Raw genomic sequence first — 12,996 nt, forward strand, 5'->3', positions numbered from 1 at the left:
TAATTGACTGGACTGTTTCTCAGTGGAAGAACTGTGATCCAGAGTCAGAGACTCTCTCCAGGACAAAAAGGCTAGCCTTAGTGGTCTAGCTTGAGAAGTTGCAGCAAAACACGGTAGAGGCCCACAGTCAGGATTTAGAAGGCTCATCGAAAAGTCCTTCCCTGGTGGTCTAGTGGTTAGGATTCGGCGCTCTCACCGCCGCGGCCCGGATTTGATTCCCGGTCAGGGAACATGCTTTTGCCTTGCAACTTAGCCAAGAAAGGGTTTGCATGTGAAAAGGGACCTCCTTCGAGCCGGAGTCGAACCAGCGACCTAAGGATTGCCAACCTTTCACCTACAGTCCTCCGCTCTACCAGCTGAGCTATCGAAGGTACAGAGATTACGAACGAAAGCTCAACCTATCAGAAATTTCTGATCCATAGTCAGACGCGTTTTCCATTAGGCCACTGGCCCACCGGTCTGGCGCCTTGCAGGTGTTTACACGTCTTGTTGGTAATTGACTGGACTGTTTCTCAGTGGAAGAACTGTGATCCAGAGTCAGAGACTCTCTCCAGGACAAAAAGGCTAGCCTTAGTGGTCTAGCTTGAGAAGTTGCAGCAAAACACGGTAGAGGCCCACAGTCAGGATTTAGAAGGCTCATCGAAAAGTCCTTCCCTGGTGGTCTAGTGGTTAGGATTCGGCGCTCTCACCGCCGCGGCCCGGGTTCGATTCCCGGTCAGGGAACAGTCTTTTTCCCTCCAACACAGCCAAGAAAGTGTTTGCATGTGAAAAATGACCTCCTTCGAGCCGGAGTCGAACCAGCGACCTAAGGATTTCCAACCTTCCACCTACAGTCCTCCGCTCTACCAGCTGAGCTATCGAAGGCACGCAGGTGAGCAACAGAACCTCAACCTATCAGGTTGCTGCAGCTCCACTGCCGGCTAAAAGTGCTTTTGCCGCAGACCGAAGCGCTGGCTGTTCAGTAAGGGAAGCCAAAACAATCACAACTTCCCATACCGGGAGTCCAACCCGGGCCGCCTGGGTGAAAACCAGGAATCCTGACCGCTAGACCATATGGGAATTCCTGCACCTATCAAGCAGGCTTGTGGGGGTGTTTTTCATCCATGTGGTACGTACAAGGGCAGGGTTCTGTTGAGCCCTTTGGCTTTCAGTGTGTGATCGTCCCCTTTAAAAATATGGGTATGATCCGAAGGCATTGTTTACCGAATTCAGTTTTAACAGACTCAATGGAAGAAGCTGTCATTTGTTTCGCCCAGGGGGTGAAACTTTATCCCATTCTTGTGATCACATAATAGATACTTAAAACTGCTCATTAAAGCAAGGTCCCTGTGACAGTACTTATGCGATGCATTTGAAAACACGCACGGTAATGAATGGTAAGCGCTATCTCGCAGACAAAACAGCCTATGGTTGGACTGTCAATTTATAAGAAACATAAATCAATTTAATAATTAAAGGCTGAAAGCAAAGCAAAAACAATCGTTCGAGCCAGCCAGGAGTCGAACCTAGAATCTTCTGATCCGTAGTCAGACGCGTTATCCATTGCGCCACTGGCCCACTGTAGGAACGACTTGCTGGTGTTTATACGCATCTTGTTGGTGTTTGACTGAACAGCTTCTCAGTGGAAGAACTGTGATCCAGAGTAAGAGATTCTCTCCAGGAGGAAAAGGCTAGCCTTAGAAGTTGCAGCAAAATCTGGTAGAGGCCAACAACCAGGATTTAGGAGGCGAATAAGAAAGTCCTTCCCTGGTGGTCTAGTGGTTAGGATTCGGCGCTCTCACCGCTGCGGCCCAGATTTGATTCCCGGTCAGGGAACATGCTTTTGCCTTGCAACTTAGCCAAGAAAGGGTTTGCATGTGAAAAGGGACCTAGCCTTAGTGGTCTAGCTTGAGAAGTTGCAGCAAAACACGGTAGAGGCCCACAGTCAGGATTTAGAAGGCTCATCAAAAAGTCCTTCCCTTGTGGTCTAGTGGTTAGGATTCGGCGCTCTCACCGCCGCGGCCCGGATTTGATTCCCGGTCAGGGAACATGCTTTTGCCTTGCAACTTAGCCAAGAAAGGGTTTGCATGTGAAAAGGGACCTCCTTCGAGCCGGAGTCGAACCAGCGACCTAAGGATTGCCAACCTTTCACCTACAGTCCTCCGCTCTACCAGCTGAGCTATCGAAGGCACAGAGATTACGAACGAAAGCTCAACCTATCAGAAATTTCTGATCCATAGTCAGACGCGTTTTCCATTAGGCCACTGGCCCACCGGTCTGGCGCCTTGCAGGTGTTTACACGTCTTGTTGGTAATTGACTGGACTGTTTCTCAGTGGAAGAACTGTGATCCAGAGTCAGAGACTCTCTCCAGGACAAAAAGGCTAGCCTTAGTGGTCTAGCTTGAGAAGTTGCAGCAAAACACGGTAGAGGCCCACAGTCAGGATTTAGAAGGCTCATCGAAAAGTCCTTCCCTGGTGGTCTAGTGGTTAGGATTCGGCGCTCTCACCGCCGCGGCCCGGGTTCGATTCCCGGTCAGGGAACAGTCTTTTTCCCTCCAACACAGCCAAGAAAGTGTTTGCATGTGAAAAATGACCTCCTTCGAGCCGGAGTCGAACCAGCGACCTAAGGATTTCCAACCTTCCACCTACAGTCCTCCGCTCTACCAGCTGAGCTATCGAAGGCACGCAGGTGAGCAACAGAACCTCAACCTATCAGGTTGCTGCAGCTCCACTGCCGGCTAAAAGTGCTTTTGCCGCAGACCGAAGCGCTGGCTGTTCAGTAAGGGAAGCCAAAACAATCACAACTTCCCATACCGGGAGTCGAACCCGGGCCGCCTGGGTGAAAACCAGGAATCCTGACCGCTAGACCATATGGGAATTCCTGCACCTATCAAGCAGGCTTGTGGGGGTGTTTTTCATCCATGTGGTACGTACAAGGGCAGGGTTCTGTTGAGCCCTTTGGCTTTCAGTGTGTGATCGTCCCCTTTAAAAATATGGGTATGATCCGAAGGCATTGTTTACCGAATTCAGTTTTAACAGACTCAATGGAAGAAGCTGTCATTTGTTTCGCCCAGGGGGTGAAACTTTATCCCATTCTTGTGATCACATAATAGATACTTAAAACTGCTCATTAAAGCAAGGTCCCTGTGACAGTACTTATGCGATGCATTTGAAAACACGCACGGTAATGAATGGTAAGCGCTATCTCGCAGACAAAACAGCCTATGGTTGGACTGTCAATTTATAAGAAACATAAATCAATTTAATAATTAAAGGCTGAAAGCAAAGCAAAAACAATCGTTCGAGCCAGCCAGGAGTCGAACCTAGAATCTTCTGATCCGTAGTCAGACGCGTTATCCATTGCGCCACTGGCCCACTTTAGGAACGACTTGCTGGTGTTTATACGCGTCTTGTTGGTGTTTGACTGAACAGCTTCTCAGTGGAAGAACTGTGATCCAGAGTAAGAGATTCTCTCCAGGAGGAAAAGGCTAGCCTTAGAAGTTGCAGCAAAATCTGGTAGAGGCCAACAGCCAGGATTTAGGAGGCGAATAAGAAAGTCCTTCCCTGGTGGTCTAGTGGTTAGGATTCGGCGCTCTCACCGCCGCGGCCCGGATTTGATTCCCGGTCAGGGAACATGCTTTTGCCTTGCAACTTAGCCAAGAAAGGGTTTGCATGTGAAAAGGGACCTCCTTCGAGCCGGAGTCGAACCAGCGACCTAAGGATTGCCAACCTTTCACCTACAGTCCTCCGCTCTACCAGCTGAGCTATCGAAGGCACAGAGATTACGAACGAAAGCTCAACCTATCAGAAATTTCTGATCCATAGTCAGACGCGTTTTCCATTAGGCCACTGGCCCACCGGTCTGGCGCCTTGCAGGTGTTTACACGTCTTGTTGGTAATTGACTGGACTGTTTCTCAGTGGAAGAACTGTGATCCAGAGTCAGAGACTCTCTCCAGGACAAAAAGGCTAGCCTTAGTGGTCTAGCTTGAGAAGTTGCAGCAAAACACGGTAGAGGCCCACAGTCAGGATTTAGAAGGCTCATCAAAAAGTCCTTCCCTGGTGGTCTAGTGGTTAGGATTCGGCGCTCTCACCGCCGCGGCCCGGGTTCGATTCCCGGTCAGGGAACAGTCTTTTTCCCTCCAACACAGCCAAGAAAGTGTTTGCATGTGAAAAATGACCTCCTTCGAGCCGGAGTCGAACCAGCGACCTAAGGATTTCCAACCTTCCACCTACAGTCCTCCGCTCTACCAGCTGAGCTATCAAAGGCACGCAGAAGAGCATAAGGAACCTCAACCTATCAGGTTGCTGCAGCTCCACTGCCGGCTAAAAGTGCTTTTGCCGCAGACCGAAGCGCTGGCTGTTCAGTAAGGGAAGCCAAAACAATCACAACTTCCCGTACCGGGAGTCGAACCCGGGCCGCCTGGGTGAAAACCAGGAATCCTGACCGCTAGACCATATGGGAATTCCTGCACCTATCAAGCAGGCTTGTGGGGGTGTTTTTCATCCATGTGGTACGTACAAGGGCAGGGTTCTGTTGAGCCCTTTGGCTTTCAGTGTGTGATCGTCCCCTTTAAAAATATGGGTATGATCCGAAGGCATTGTTTACCGAATTCAGTTTTAACAGACTCAATGGAAGAAGCTGTCATTTGTTTCGCCCAGGGGGTGAAACTTTATCCCATTCTTGTGATCACATAATAGATACTTAAAACAGCTCATTAAAGCAAGGTCCCTGTGACAGTACTTATGCGATGCATTTGAAAACACGCACGGTAATGAATGGTAAGCGCTATCTCGCAGACAAAACAGCCTATGGTTGGACTGTCAATTTATAAGAAACATAAATCAATTTAATAATTAAAGGCTGAAAGCAAAGCAAAAACAATCGTTCGAGCCAGCCAGGAGTCGAACCTAGAATCTTCTGATCCGTAGTCAGACGCGTTATCCATTGCGCCACTGGCCCACTGTAGGAACGACTTGCTGGTGTTTATACGCGTCTTGTTGGTGTTTGACTGAACAGCTTCTCAGTGGAAGAACTGTGATCCAGAGTAAGAGATTCTCTCCAGGAGGAAAAGGCTAGCCTTAGAAGTTGCAGCAAAATCTGGTAGAGGCCAACAGCCAGGATTTAGGAGGCGAATAAGAAAGTCCTTCCCTGGTGGTCTAGTGGTTAGGATTCGGCGCTCTCACCGCCGCGGCCCGGATTTGATTCCCGGTCAGGGAACATGCTTTTGCCTTGCAACTTAGCCAAGAAAGGGTTTGCATGTGAAAAGGGACCTCCTTCGAGCCGGAGTCGAACCAGCGACCTAAGGATTGCCAACCTTTCACCTACAGTCCTCCGCTCTACCAGCTGAGCTATCGAAGGCACAGAGATTACGAACGAAAGCTCAACCTATCAGAAATTTCTGATCCATAGTCAGACGCGTTTTCCATTAGGCCACTGGCCCACCGGTCTGGCGCCTTGCAGGTGTTTACACGTCTTGTTGGTAATTGACTGGACTGTTTCTCAGTGGAAGAACTGTGATCCAGAGTCAGAGACTCTCTCCAGGACAAAAAGACTAGCCTTAGTGGTCTAGCTTGAGAAGTTGCAGCAAAACACGGTAGAGGCCCACAGTCAGGATTTAGAAGGCTCATCGAAAAGTCCTTCCCTGGTGGTCTAGTGGTTAGGATTCGGCGCTCTCACCGCCGCGGCCCGGATTTGATTCCCGGTCAGGGAACATGCTTTTGCCTTGCAACTTAGCCAAGAAAGGGTTTGCATGTGAAAAGGGACCTCCTTCGAGCCGGAGTCGAACCAGCGACCTAAGGATTGCCAACCTTTCACCTACAGTCCTCCGCTCTACCAGCTGAGCTATCGAAGGCACAGAGATTACGAACGAAAGCTCAACCTATCAGAAATTTCTGATCCATAGTCAGACGCGTTTTCCATTAGGCCACTGGCCCACCGGTCTGGCGCCTTGCAGGTGTTTACACGTCTTGTTGGTAATTGACTGGACTGTTTCTCAGTGGAAGAACTGTGATCCAGAGTCAGAGACTCTCTCCAGGACAAAAAGGCTAGCCTTAGTGGTCTAGCTTGAGAAGTTGCAGCAAAACACGGTAGAGGCCCACAGTCAGGATTTAGAAGGCTCATCGAAAAGTCCTTCCCTGGTGGTCTAGTGGTTAGGATTCGGCGCTCTCACCGCCGCGGCCCGGGTTCGATTCCCGGTCAGGGAACAGTCTTTTTCCCTCCAACACAGCCAAGAAAGTGTTTGCATGTGAAAAATGACCTCCTTCGAGCCGGAGTCGAACCAGCGACCTAAGGATTTCCAACCTTCCACCTACAGTCCTCCGCTCTACCAGCTGAGCTATCAAAGGCACGCAGAAGAGCATAAGGAACCTCAACCTATCAGGTTGCTGCAGCTCCACTGCCGGCTAAAAGTGCTTTTGCCGCAGACCGAAGCGCTGGCTGTTCAGTAAGGGAAGCCAAAACAATCACAACTTCCCATACCGGGAGTCGAACCCGGGCCGCCTGGGTGAAAACCAGGAATCCTGACCGCTAGACCATATGGGAATTCCTGCACCTATCAAGCAGGCTTGTGGGGGTGTTTTTCATCCATGTGGTACGTACAAGGGCAGGGTTCTGTTGAGCCCTTTGGCTTTCAGTGTGTGATCGTCCCCTTTAAAAATATGGGTATGATCCGAAGGCATTGTTTACCGAATTCAGTTTTAACAGACTCAATGGAAGAAGCTGTCATTTGTTTCGCCCAGGGGGTGAAACTTTATCCCATTCTTGTGATCACATAATAGATACTTAAAACTGCTCATTAAAGCAAGGTCCCTGTGACAGTACTTCTGCGATGCATTTGAAAAAACGCACGGTAATGAATGGCAAGCGCTATCTCGCAGACAAAACAGCCTATGGTTGGACTGTCAATTTATAAGAAACATAAATCAATTTAATAATTAAAGGCTGAAAGCAAAGCAAAAACAATCGTTCGAGCCAGCCAGGAGTCGAACCTAGAATCTTCTGATCCGTAGTCAGACGCGTTATCCATTGCGCCACTGGCCCACTGTAGGAACGACTTGCTGGTGTTTATACGCGTCTTGTTGGTGTTTGACTGAACAGCTTCTCAGTGGAAGAACTGTGATCCAGAGTAAGAGATTCTCTCCAGGAGGAAAAGGCTAGCCTTAGAAGTTGCAGCAAAATCTGGTAGAGGCCAACAGCCAGGATTTAGGAGGCGAATAAGAAAGTCCTTCCCTGGTGGTCTAGTGGTTAGGATTCGGCGCTCTCACCGCCGCGGCCCGGATTTGATTCCCGGTCAGGGAACATGCTTTTGCCTTGCAACTTAGCCAAGAAAGGGTTTGCATGTGAAAAGGGACCTCCTTCGAGCCGGAGTCGAACCAGCGACCTAAGGATTGCCAACCTTTCACCTACAGTCCTCCGCTCTACCAGCTGAGCTATCGAAGGCACAGAGATTACGAACGAAAGCTCAACCTATCAGAAATTTCTGATCCATAGTCAGACGCGTTTTCCATTAGGCCACTGGCCCACCGGTCTGGCGCCTTGCAGGTGTTTACACGTCTTGTTGGTAATTGACTGGACTGTTTCTCAGTGGAAGAACTGTGATCCAGAGTCAGAGACTCTCTCCAGGACAAAAAGACTAGCCTTAGTGGTCTAGCTTGAGAAGTTGCAGCAAAACACGGTAGAGGCCCACAGTCAGGATTTAGAAGGCTCATCGAAAAGTCCTTCCCTGGTGGTCTAGTGGTTAGGATTCGGCGCTCTCACCGCCGCGGCCCGGATTTGATTCCCGGTCAGGGAACATGCTTTTGCCTTGCAACTTAGCCAAGAAAGGGTTTGCATGTGAAAAGGGACCTCCTTCGAGCCGGAGTCGAACCAGCGACCTAAGGATTGCCAACCTTTCACCTACAGTCCTCCGCTCTACCAGCTGAGCTATCGAAGGCACAGAGATTACGAACGAAAGCTCAACCTATCAGAAATTTCTGATCCATAGTCAGACGCGTTTTCCATTAGGCCACTGGCCCACCGGTCTGGCGCCTTGCAGGTGTTTACACGTCTTGTTGGTAATTGACTGGACTGTTTCTCAGTGGAAGAACTGTGATCCAGAGTCAGAGACTCTCTCCAGGACAAAAAGGCTAGCCTTAGTGGTCTAGCTTGAGAAGTTGCAGCAAAACACGGTAGAGGCCCACAGTCAGGATTTAGAAGGCTCATCGAAAAGTCCTTCCCTGGTGGTCTAGTGGTTAGGATTCGGCGCTCTCACCGCCGCGGCCCGGGTTCGATTCCCGGTCAGGGAACAGTCTTTTTCCCTCCAACACAGCCAAGAAAGTGTTTGCATGTGAAAAATGACCTCCTTCGAGCCGGAGTCGAACCAGCGACCTAAGGATTTCCAACCTTCCACCTACAGTCCTCCGCTCTACCAGCTGAGCTATCAAAGGCACGCAGAAGAGCATAAGGAACCTCAACCTATCAGGTTGCTGCAGCTCCACTGCCGGCTAAAAGTGCTTTTGCCGCAGACCGAAGCGCTGGCTGTTCAGTAAGGGAAGCCAAAACAATCACAACTTCCCATACCGGGAGTCGAACCCGGGCCGCCTGGGTGAAAACCAGGAATCCTGACCGCTAGACCATATGGGAATTCCTGCACCTATCAAGCAGGCTTGTGGGGGTGTTTTTCATCCATGTGGTACGTACAAGGGCAGGGTTCTGTTGAGCCCTTTGGCTTTCAGTGTGTGATCGTCCCCTTTAAAAATATGGGTATGATCCGAAGGCATTGTTTACCGAATTCAGTTTTAACAGACTCAATGGAAGAAGCTGTCATTTGTTTCGCCCAGGGGGTGAAACTTTATCCCATTCTTGTGATCACATAATAGATACTTAAAACTGCTCATTAAAGCAAGGTCCCTGTGACAGTACTTCTGCGATGCATTTGAAAAAACGCACGGTAATGAATGGCAAGCGCTATCTCGCAGACAAAACAGCCTATGGTTGGACTGTCAATTTATAAGAAACATAAATCAATTTAATAATTAAAGGCTGAAAGCAAAGCAAAAACAATCGTTCGAGCCAGCCAGGAGTCGAACCTAGAATCTTCTGATCCGTAGTCAGACGCGTTATCCATTGCGCCACTGGCCCACTGTAGGAACGACTTGCTGGTGTTTATACGCGTCTTGTTGGTGTTTGACTGAACAGCTTCTCAGTGGAAGAACTGTGATCCAGAGTAAGAGATTCTCTCCAGGAGGAAAAGGCTAGCCTTAGAAGTTGCAGCAAAATCTGGTAGAGGCCAACAGCCAGGATTTAGGAGGCGAATAAGAAAGTCCTTCCCTGGTGGTCTAGTGGTTAGGATTCGGCGCTCTCACCGCCGCGGCCCGGATTTGATTCCCGGTCAGGGAACATGCTTTTGCCTTGCAACTTAGCCAAGAAAGGGTTTGCATGTGAAAAGGGACCTCCTTCGAGCCGGAGTCGAACCAGCGACCTAAGGATTGCCAACCTTTCACCTACAGTCCTCCGCTCTACCAGCTGAGCTATCGAAGGCACAGAGATTACGAACGAAAGCTCAACCTATCAGAAATTTCTGATCCATAGTCAGACGCGTTTTCCATTAGGCCACTGGCCCACCGGTCTGGCGCCTTGCAGGTGTTTACACGTCTTGTTGGTAATTGACTGGACTGTTTCTCAGTGGAAGAACTGTGATCCAGAGTCAGAGACTCTCTCCAGGACAAAAAGGCTAGCCTTAGTGGTCTAGCTTGAGAAGTTGCAGCAAAACACGGTAGAGGCCCACAGTCAGGATTTAGAAGGCTCATCGAAAAGTCCTTCCCTGGTGGTCTAGTGGTTAGGATTCGGCGCTCTCACCGCCGCGGCCCGGATTTGATTCCCGGTCAGGGAACATGCTTTTGCCTTGCAACTTAGCCAAGAAAGGGTTTGCATGTGAAAAGGGACCTCCTTCGAGCCGGAGTCGAACCAGCGACCTAAGGATTGCCAACCTTTCACCTACAGTCCTCCGCTCTACCAGCTGAGCTATCGAAGGCACAGAGATTACGAACGAAAGCTCAACCTATCAGAAATTTCTGATCCATAGTCAGACGCGTTTTCCATTAGGCCACTGGCCCAGCGGTCTGGCGCCTTGCAGGTGTTTACACGTCTTGTTGGTAATTGACTGGACTGTTTCTCAGTGGAAGAACTGTGATCCAGAGTCAGAGACTCTCTCCAGGACAAAAAGGCTAGCCTTAGTGGTCTAGCTTGAGAAGTTGCAGCAAAACACGGTAGAGGCCCACAGTCAGGATTTAGAAGGCTCATCAAAAAGGTCTTCCCTGGTGGTCTAGTGGTTAGGATTCGGCGCTCTCACCGCCGCGGCCCGGGTTCGATTCCCGGTCAGGGAACAGTCTTTTTCCCTCCAACACAGCCAAGAAAGTGTTTGCATGTGAAAAATGACCTCCTTCGAGCCGGAGTCGAACCAGCGACCTAAGGATTTCCAACCTTCCACCTACAGTCCTCCGCTCTACCAGCTGAGCTATCGAAGGCACGCAGGTGAGCAACAGAACCTCAACCTATCAGGTTGCTGCAGCTCCACTGCCGGCTAAAAGTGCTTTTGCCGCAGACCGAAGCGCTGGCTGTTCAGTAAGGGAAGCCAAAACAATTACAACTTCCCATACCGGGAGTCGAACCCGGGCCGCCTGGGTGAAAACCAGGAATCCTGACCGCTAGACCATATGGGAATTCCTGCACCTATCAAGCAGGATTGTGGGGGTGTTTTTCATCCATGTGGTACGTACAAGGGCAGGGTTCTGTTGAGCCCTTTGGCTTTCAGTGTGTGATCGTCCCCTTTAAAAATATGGGTATGATCCGAAGGCATTGTTTACCGAATTCAGTTTTAACAGACTCAATGGAACAAGCTGTCATTTGTTTCGCCCAGGGGGTGAAACTTTATCCCATTCTTGTGATCACATAATAGATACTTAAAACTGCTCATTAAAGCAAGGTCCCTGTGACAGTACTTATGCGATGCATTTGAAAACACGCACGGTAATGAATGGTAAGCGCTATCTCGCAGACAAAACAGCCTATGGTTGGACTGTCAATTTATAAGAAACATAAATCAATTTAATAATTAAAGGCTGAAAGCAAAGCAAAAACAATCGTTCGAGCCAGCCAGGAGTCGAACCTAGAATCTTCTGATCCGTAGTCAGACGCGTTATCCATTGCGCCACTGGCCCACTGTAGGAACGACTTGCTGGTGTTTATACGCGTCTTGTTGGTGTTTGACTGAACAGCTTCTCAGTGGAAGAACTGTGATCCAGAGTAAGAGATTCTCTCCAGGAGGAAAAGGCTAGCCTTAGAAGTTGCAGCAAAATCTGGTAGAGGCCAACAGCCAGGATTTAGGAGGCGAATAAGAAAGTCCTTCCCTGGTGGTCTAGTGGTTAGGATTCGGCGCTCTCACCGCCGCGGCCCGGATTTGATTCCCGGTCAGGGAACATGCTTTTGCCTTGCAACTTAGCCAAGAAAGGGTTTGCATGTGAAAAGGGACCTCCTTCGAGCCGGAGTCGAACCAGCGACCTAAGGATTGCCAACCTTTCACCTACTGTCCTCCGCTCTACCAGCTGAGCTATCGAAGGCACAGAGATTACGAACGAAAGCTCAACCTATCAGAAATTTCTGATCCATAGTCAGACGCGTTTTCCATTAGGCCACTGGCCCACCGGTCTGGCGCCTTGCAGGTGTTTACACGTCTTGTTGGTAATTGACTGGACTGTTTCTCAGTGGAAGAACTGTGATCCAGAGTCAGAGACTCTCTCCAGGACAAAAAGGCTAGCCTTAGTGGTCTAGCTTGAGAAGTTGCAGCAAAACACGGTAGAGGCCCACAGTCAGGATTTAGAAGGCTCAACGAAAAGTCCTTCCCTGGTGGTCTAGTGGTTAGGATTCGGCGCTCTCACCGCCGCAGCCCGGATTTGATTCCCGGTCAGGGAACATGCTTTTGCCTTGCAACTTAGCCAAGAAAGGGTTTGCATGTGAAAAGGGACCTCCTTCGAGCCGGAGTCGAACCAGCGACCTAAGGATTGCCAACCTTTCACCTACAGTCCTCCGCTCTACCAGCTGAGCTATCGAAGGCACAGAGATTACGAACGAAAGCTCAACCTATCAGAAATTTCTGATCCATAGTCAGACGCGTTTTCCATTAGGCCACTGGCCCACCGGTCTGGCGCCTTGCAGGTGTTTACACATCTTGTTGGTAATTGACTGGACTGTTTCTCAGTGGAAGAAATGTGATCCAGAGTCAGAGACTCTCTCCAGGACAAAAAGGCTAGCCTTAGTGGTCTAGCTTGAGAAGTTGCAGCAAAACACGGTAGAGGCCCACAGTCAGGATTTAGAAGGCTCATCGAAAAGTCCTTCCCTGGTGGTCTAGTGGTTAGGATTCGGCGCTCTCACCGCCGCGGCCCGGGTTCGATTCCCGGTCAGGGAACAGTCTTTTTCCCTCCAACACAGCCAAGAAAGTGTTTGCATGTGAAAAGTGACCTCCTTCGAGCCGGAGTCGAACCAGCGACCTAAGGATTTCCAACCTTCCACCTACAGTCCTCCGCTCTACCAGCTGAGCTATCGAAGGCACGCAGGTGAGCAACAGAACCTCAACCTATCAGGTTGCTGCAGCTCCACTGCCGGCTAAAACTGCTTTTGCCGCAGACCGAAGCGCTGGCTGTTCAGTAAGGGAAGCCAAAAGAATCACAACTTCCCATACCGGGAGTCGAACCCGGGCCGCCTGGGTGAAAACCAGGAATCCTGACCGCTAGACCATATGGGAATTCCTGCACCTATCAAGCAGGCTTGTGGGGGTGTTTTTCATCCATGTGGTACGTACAAGGGCAGGGTTCTGTTGAGCCCTTTGGCTTTCAGTGTGTGATCGTCCCCTTTAAAAATATGGGTATGATCCGAAGGCATTGTTTACCGAATTCAGTTTTAACAGACTCAATGGAAGAAGCTGTCATTTGTTTCGCCCAGGGGGTGAAACTTTATCCCATTCTTGTGATCACATAATAGATAC

The 12,996-nt window shown here is 49.8% G+C and overlaps 33 non-coding genes across 33 annotated transcripts; 7 read left to right on the forward strand and 26 right to left on the reverse strand.

Annotated features, from left to right (window-relative positions):
- Nucleotides 1–284: 284 nt before the first annotated feature.
- Nucleotides 285–371, reverse strand: trnay-gua (transfer RNA tyrosine (anticodon GUA)). The gene is given in 2 exon segments: nt 285–320; nt 335–371. It is a non-coding gene; the product is annotated as a tRNA-Tyr (tRNA).
- A 280-nt stretch (nt 372–651) lies between these two features.
- Nucleotides 652–723, forward strand: trnae-cuc (transfer RNA glutamic acid (anticodon CUC)). The gene has a single exon. It is a non-coding gene; the product is annotated as a tRNA-Glu (tRNA).
- A 54-nt stretch (nt 724–777) lies between these two features.
- On the reverse strand, nt 778–864 carry trnay-gua (transfer RNA tyrosine (anticodon GUA)). The gene is given in 2 exon segments: nt 778–813; nt 828–864. It is a non-coding gene; the product is annotated as a tRNA-Tyr (tRNA).
- Nucleotides 865–1,484: 620 nt separating this feature from the next.
- On the reverse strand, nt 1,485–1,557 carry trnar-acg (transfer RNA arginine (anticodon ACG)). The gene has a single exon. It is a non-coding gene; the product is annotated as a tRNA-Arg (tRNA).
- A 524-nt stretch (nt 1,558–2,081) lies between these two features.
- trnay-gua (transfer RNA tyrosine (anticodon GUA)) lies at nt 2,082–2,168 on the reverse strand. Its single transcript is given in 2 exon segments — nt 2,082–2,117; nt 2,132–2,168. It is a non-coding gene; the product is annotated as a tRNA-Tyr (tRNA).
- A 280-nt stretch (nt 2,169–2,448) lies between these two features.
- On the forward strand, nt 2,449–2,520 carry trnae-cuc (transfer RNA glutamic acid (anticodon CUC)). The gene has a single exon. It is a non-coding gene; the product is annotated as a tRNA-Glu (tRNA).
- A 54-nt stretch (nt 2,521–2,574) lies between these two features.
- trnay-gua (transfer RNA tyrosine (anticodon GUA)) lies at nt 2,575–2,661 on the reverse strand. Its single transcript is given in 2 exon segments — nt 2,575–2,610; nt 2,625–2,661. It is a non-coding gene; the product is annotated as a tRNA-Tyr (tRNA).
- A 123-nt stretch (nt 2,662–2,784) lies between these two features.
- trnae-uuc (transfer RNA glutamic acid (anticodon UUC)) lies at nt 2,785–2,856 on the reverse strand. The gene has a single exon. It is a non-coding gene; the product is annotated as a tRNA-Glu (tRNA).
- A 425-nt stretch (nt 2,857–3,281) lies between these two features.
- trnar-acg (transfer RNA arginine (anticodon ACG)) lies at nt 3,282–3,354 on the reverse strand. The gene has a single exon. It is a non-coding gene; the product is annotated as a tRNA-Arg (tRNA).
- A 312-nt stretch (nt 3,355–3,666) lies between these two features.
- On the reverse strand, nt 3,667–3,753 carry trnay-gua (transfer RNA tyrosine (anticodon GUA)). Its single transcript is given in 2 exon segments — nt 3,667–3,702; nt 3,717–3,753. It is a non-coding gene; the product is annotated as a tRNA-Tyr (tRNA).
- Nucleotides 3,754–4,033: 280 nt separating this feature from the next.
- trnae-cuc (transfer RNA glutamic acid (anticodon CUC)) lies at nt 4,034–4,105 on the forward strand. The gene has a single exon. It is a non-coding gene; the product is annotated as a tRNA-Glu (tRNA).
- A 265-nt stretch (nt 4,106–4,370) lies between these two features.
- trnae-uuc (transfer RNA glutamic acid (anticodon UUC)) lies at nt 4,371–4,442 on the reverse strand. The gene has a single exon. It is a non-coding gene; the product is annotated as a tRNA-Glu (tRNA).
- Nucleotides 4,443–4,867: 425 nt separating this feature from the next.
- trnar-acg (transfer RNA arginine (anticodon ACG)) lies at nt 4,868–4,940 on the reverse strand. Its single transcript has one exon. It is a non-coding gene; the product is annotated as a tRNA-Arg (tRNA).
- Nucleotides 4,941–5,252: 312 nt separating this feature from the next.
- On the reverse strand, nt 5,253–5,339 carry trnay-gua (transfer RNA tyrosine (anticodon GUA)). The gene is given in 2 exon segments: nt 5,253–5,288; nt 5,303–5,339. It is a non-coding gene; the product is annotated as a tRNA-Tyr (tRNA).
- A 406-nt stretch (nt 5,340–5,745) lies between these two features.
- Nucleotides 5,746–5,832, reverse strand: trnay-gua (transfer RNA tyrosine (anticodon GUA)). Its single transcript is given in 2 exon segments — nt 5,746–5,781; nt 5,796–5,832. It is a non-coding gene; the product is annotated as a tRNA-Tyr (tRNA).
- Nucleotides 5,833–6,112: 280 nt separating this feature from the next.
- On the forward strand, nt 6,113–6,184 carry trnae-cuc (transfer RNA glutamic acid (anticodon CUC)). The gene has a single exon. It is a non-coding gene; the product is annotated as a tRNA-Glu (tRNA).
- A 265-nt stretch (nt 6,185–6,449) lies between these two features.
- Nucleotides 6,450–6,521, reverse strand: trnae-uuc (transfer RNA glutamic acid (anticodon UUC)). Its single transcript has one exon. It is a non-coding gene; the product is annotated as a tRNA-Glu (tRNA).
- Nucleotides 6,522–6,946: 425 nt separating this feature from the next.
- On the reverse strand, nt 6,947–7,019 carry trnar-acg (transfer RNA arginine (anticodon ACG)). Its single transcript has one exon. It is a non-coding gene; the product is annotated as a tRNA-Arg (tRNA).
- Nucleotides 7,020–7,331: 312 nt separating this feature from the next.
- On the reverse strand, nt 7,332–7,418 carry trnay-gua (transfer RNA tyrosine (anticodon GUA)). The gene is given in 2 exon segments: nt 7,332–7,367; nt 7,382–7,418. It is a non-coding gene; the product is annotated as a tRNA-Tyr (tRNA).
- A 406-nt stretch (nt 7,419–7,824) lies between these two features.
- On the reverse strand, nt 7,825–7,911 carry trnay-gua (transfer RNA tyrosine (anticodon GUA)). Its single transcript is given in 2 exon segments — nt 7,825–7,860; nt 7,875–7,911. It is a non-coding gene; the product is annotated as a tRNA-Tyr (tRNA).
- Nucleotides 7,912–8,191: 280 nt separating this feature from the next.
- On the forward strand, nt 8,192–8,263 carry trnae-cuc (transfer RNA glutamic acid (anticodon CUC)). The gene has a single exon. It is a non-coding gene; the product is annotated as a tRNA-Glu (tRNA).
- A 265-nt stretch (nt 8,264–8,528) lies between these two features.
- On the reverse strand, nt 8,529–8,600 carry trnae-uuc (transfer RNA glutamic acid (anticodon UUC)). Its single transcript has one exon. It is a non-coding gene; the product is annotated as a tRNA-Glu (tRNA).
- A 425-nt stretch (nt 8,601–9,025) lies between these two features.
- On the reverse strand, nt 9,026–9,098 carry trnar-acg (transfer RNA arginine (anticodon ACG)). Its single transcript has one exon. It is a non-coding gene; the product is annotated as a tRNA-Arg (tRNA).
- Nucleotides 9,099–9,410: 312 nt separating this feature from the next.
- Nucleotides 9,411–9,497, reverse strand: trnay-gua (transfer RNA tyrosine (anticodon GUA)). The gene is given in 2 exon segments: nt 9,411–9,446; nt 9,461–9,497. It is a non-coding gene; the product is annotated as a tRNA-Tyr (tRNA).
- A 406-nt stretch (nt 9,498–9,903) lies between these two features.
- trnay-gua (transfer RNA tyrosine (anticodon GUA)) lies at nt 9,904–9,990 on the reverse strand. Its single transcript is given in 2 exon segments — nt 9,904–9,939; nt 9,954–9,990. It is a non-coding gene; the product is annotated as a tRNA-Tyr (tRNA).
- Nucleotides 9,991–10,270: 280 nt separating this feature from the next.
- trnae-cuc (transfer RNA glutamic acid (anticodon CUC)) lies at nt 10,271–10,342 on the forward strand. Its single transcript has one exon. It is a non-coding gene; the product is annotated as a tRNA-Glu (tRNA).
- A 54-nt stretch (nt 10,343–10,396) lies between these two features.
- trnay-gua (transfer RNA tyrosine (anticodon GUA)) lies at nt 10,397–10,483 on the reverse strand. The gene is given in 2 exon segments: nt 10,397–10,432; nt 10,447–10,483. It is a non-coding gene; the product is annotated as a tRNA-Tyr (tRNA).
- Nucleotides 10,484–10,606: 123 nt separating this feature from the next.
- On the reverse strand, nt 10,607–10,678 carry trnae-uuc (transfer RNA glutamic acid (anticodon UUC)). The gene has a single exon. It is a non-coding gene; the product is annotated as a tRNA-Glu (tRNA).
- A 425-nt stretch (nt 10,679–11,103) lies between these two features.
- On the reverse strand, nt 11,104–11,176 carry trnar-acg (transfer RNA arginine (anticodon ACG)). The gene has a single exon. It is a non-coding gene; the product is annotated as a tRNA-Arg (tRNA).
- An 805-nt stretch (nt 11,177–11,981) lies between these two features.
- Nucleotides 11,982–12,068, reverse strand: trnay-gua (transfer RNA tyrosine (anticodon GUA)). Its single transcript is given in 2 exon segments — nt 11,982–12,017; nt 12,032–12,068. It is a non-coding gene; the product is annotated as a tRNA-Tyr (tRNA).
- A 280-nt stretch (nt 12,069–12,348) lies between these two features.
- trnae-cuc (transfer RNA glutamic acid (anticodon CUC)) lies at nt 12,349–12,420 on the forward strand. Its single transcript has one exon. It is a non-coding gene; the product is annotated as a tRNA-Glu (tRNA).
- A 54-nt stretch (nt 12,421–12,474) lies between these two features.
- Nucleotides 12,475–12,561, reverse strand: trnay-gua (transfer RNA tyrosine (anticodon GUA)). Its single transcript is given in 2 exon segments — nt 12,475–12,510; nt 12,525–12,561. It is a non-coding gene; the product is annotated as a tRNA-Tyr (tRNA).
- A 123-nt stretch (nt 12,562–12,684) lies between these two features.
- Nucleotides 12,685–12,756, reverse strand: trnae-uuc (transfer RNA glutamic acid (anticodon UUC)). Its single transcript has one exon. It is a non-coding gene; the product is annotated as a tRNA-Glu (tRNA).
- Between the last annotated feature and the right edge of the window lie 240 nt (nt 12,757–12,996).

This window comes from Pseudorasbora parva, chromosome 6 (genome assembly GCF_024679245.1).
Source record: "Pseudorasbora parva isolate DD20220531a chromosome 6, ASM2467924v1, whole genome shotgun sequence".
NCBI classification, from domain to species: Eukaryota; Metazoa; Chordata; class Actinopteri; order Cypriniformes; family Gobionidae; genus Pseudorasbora; species Pseudorasbora parva.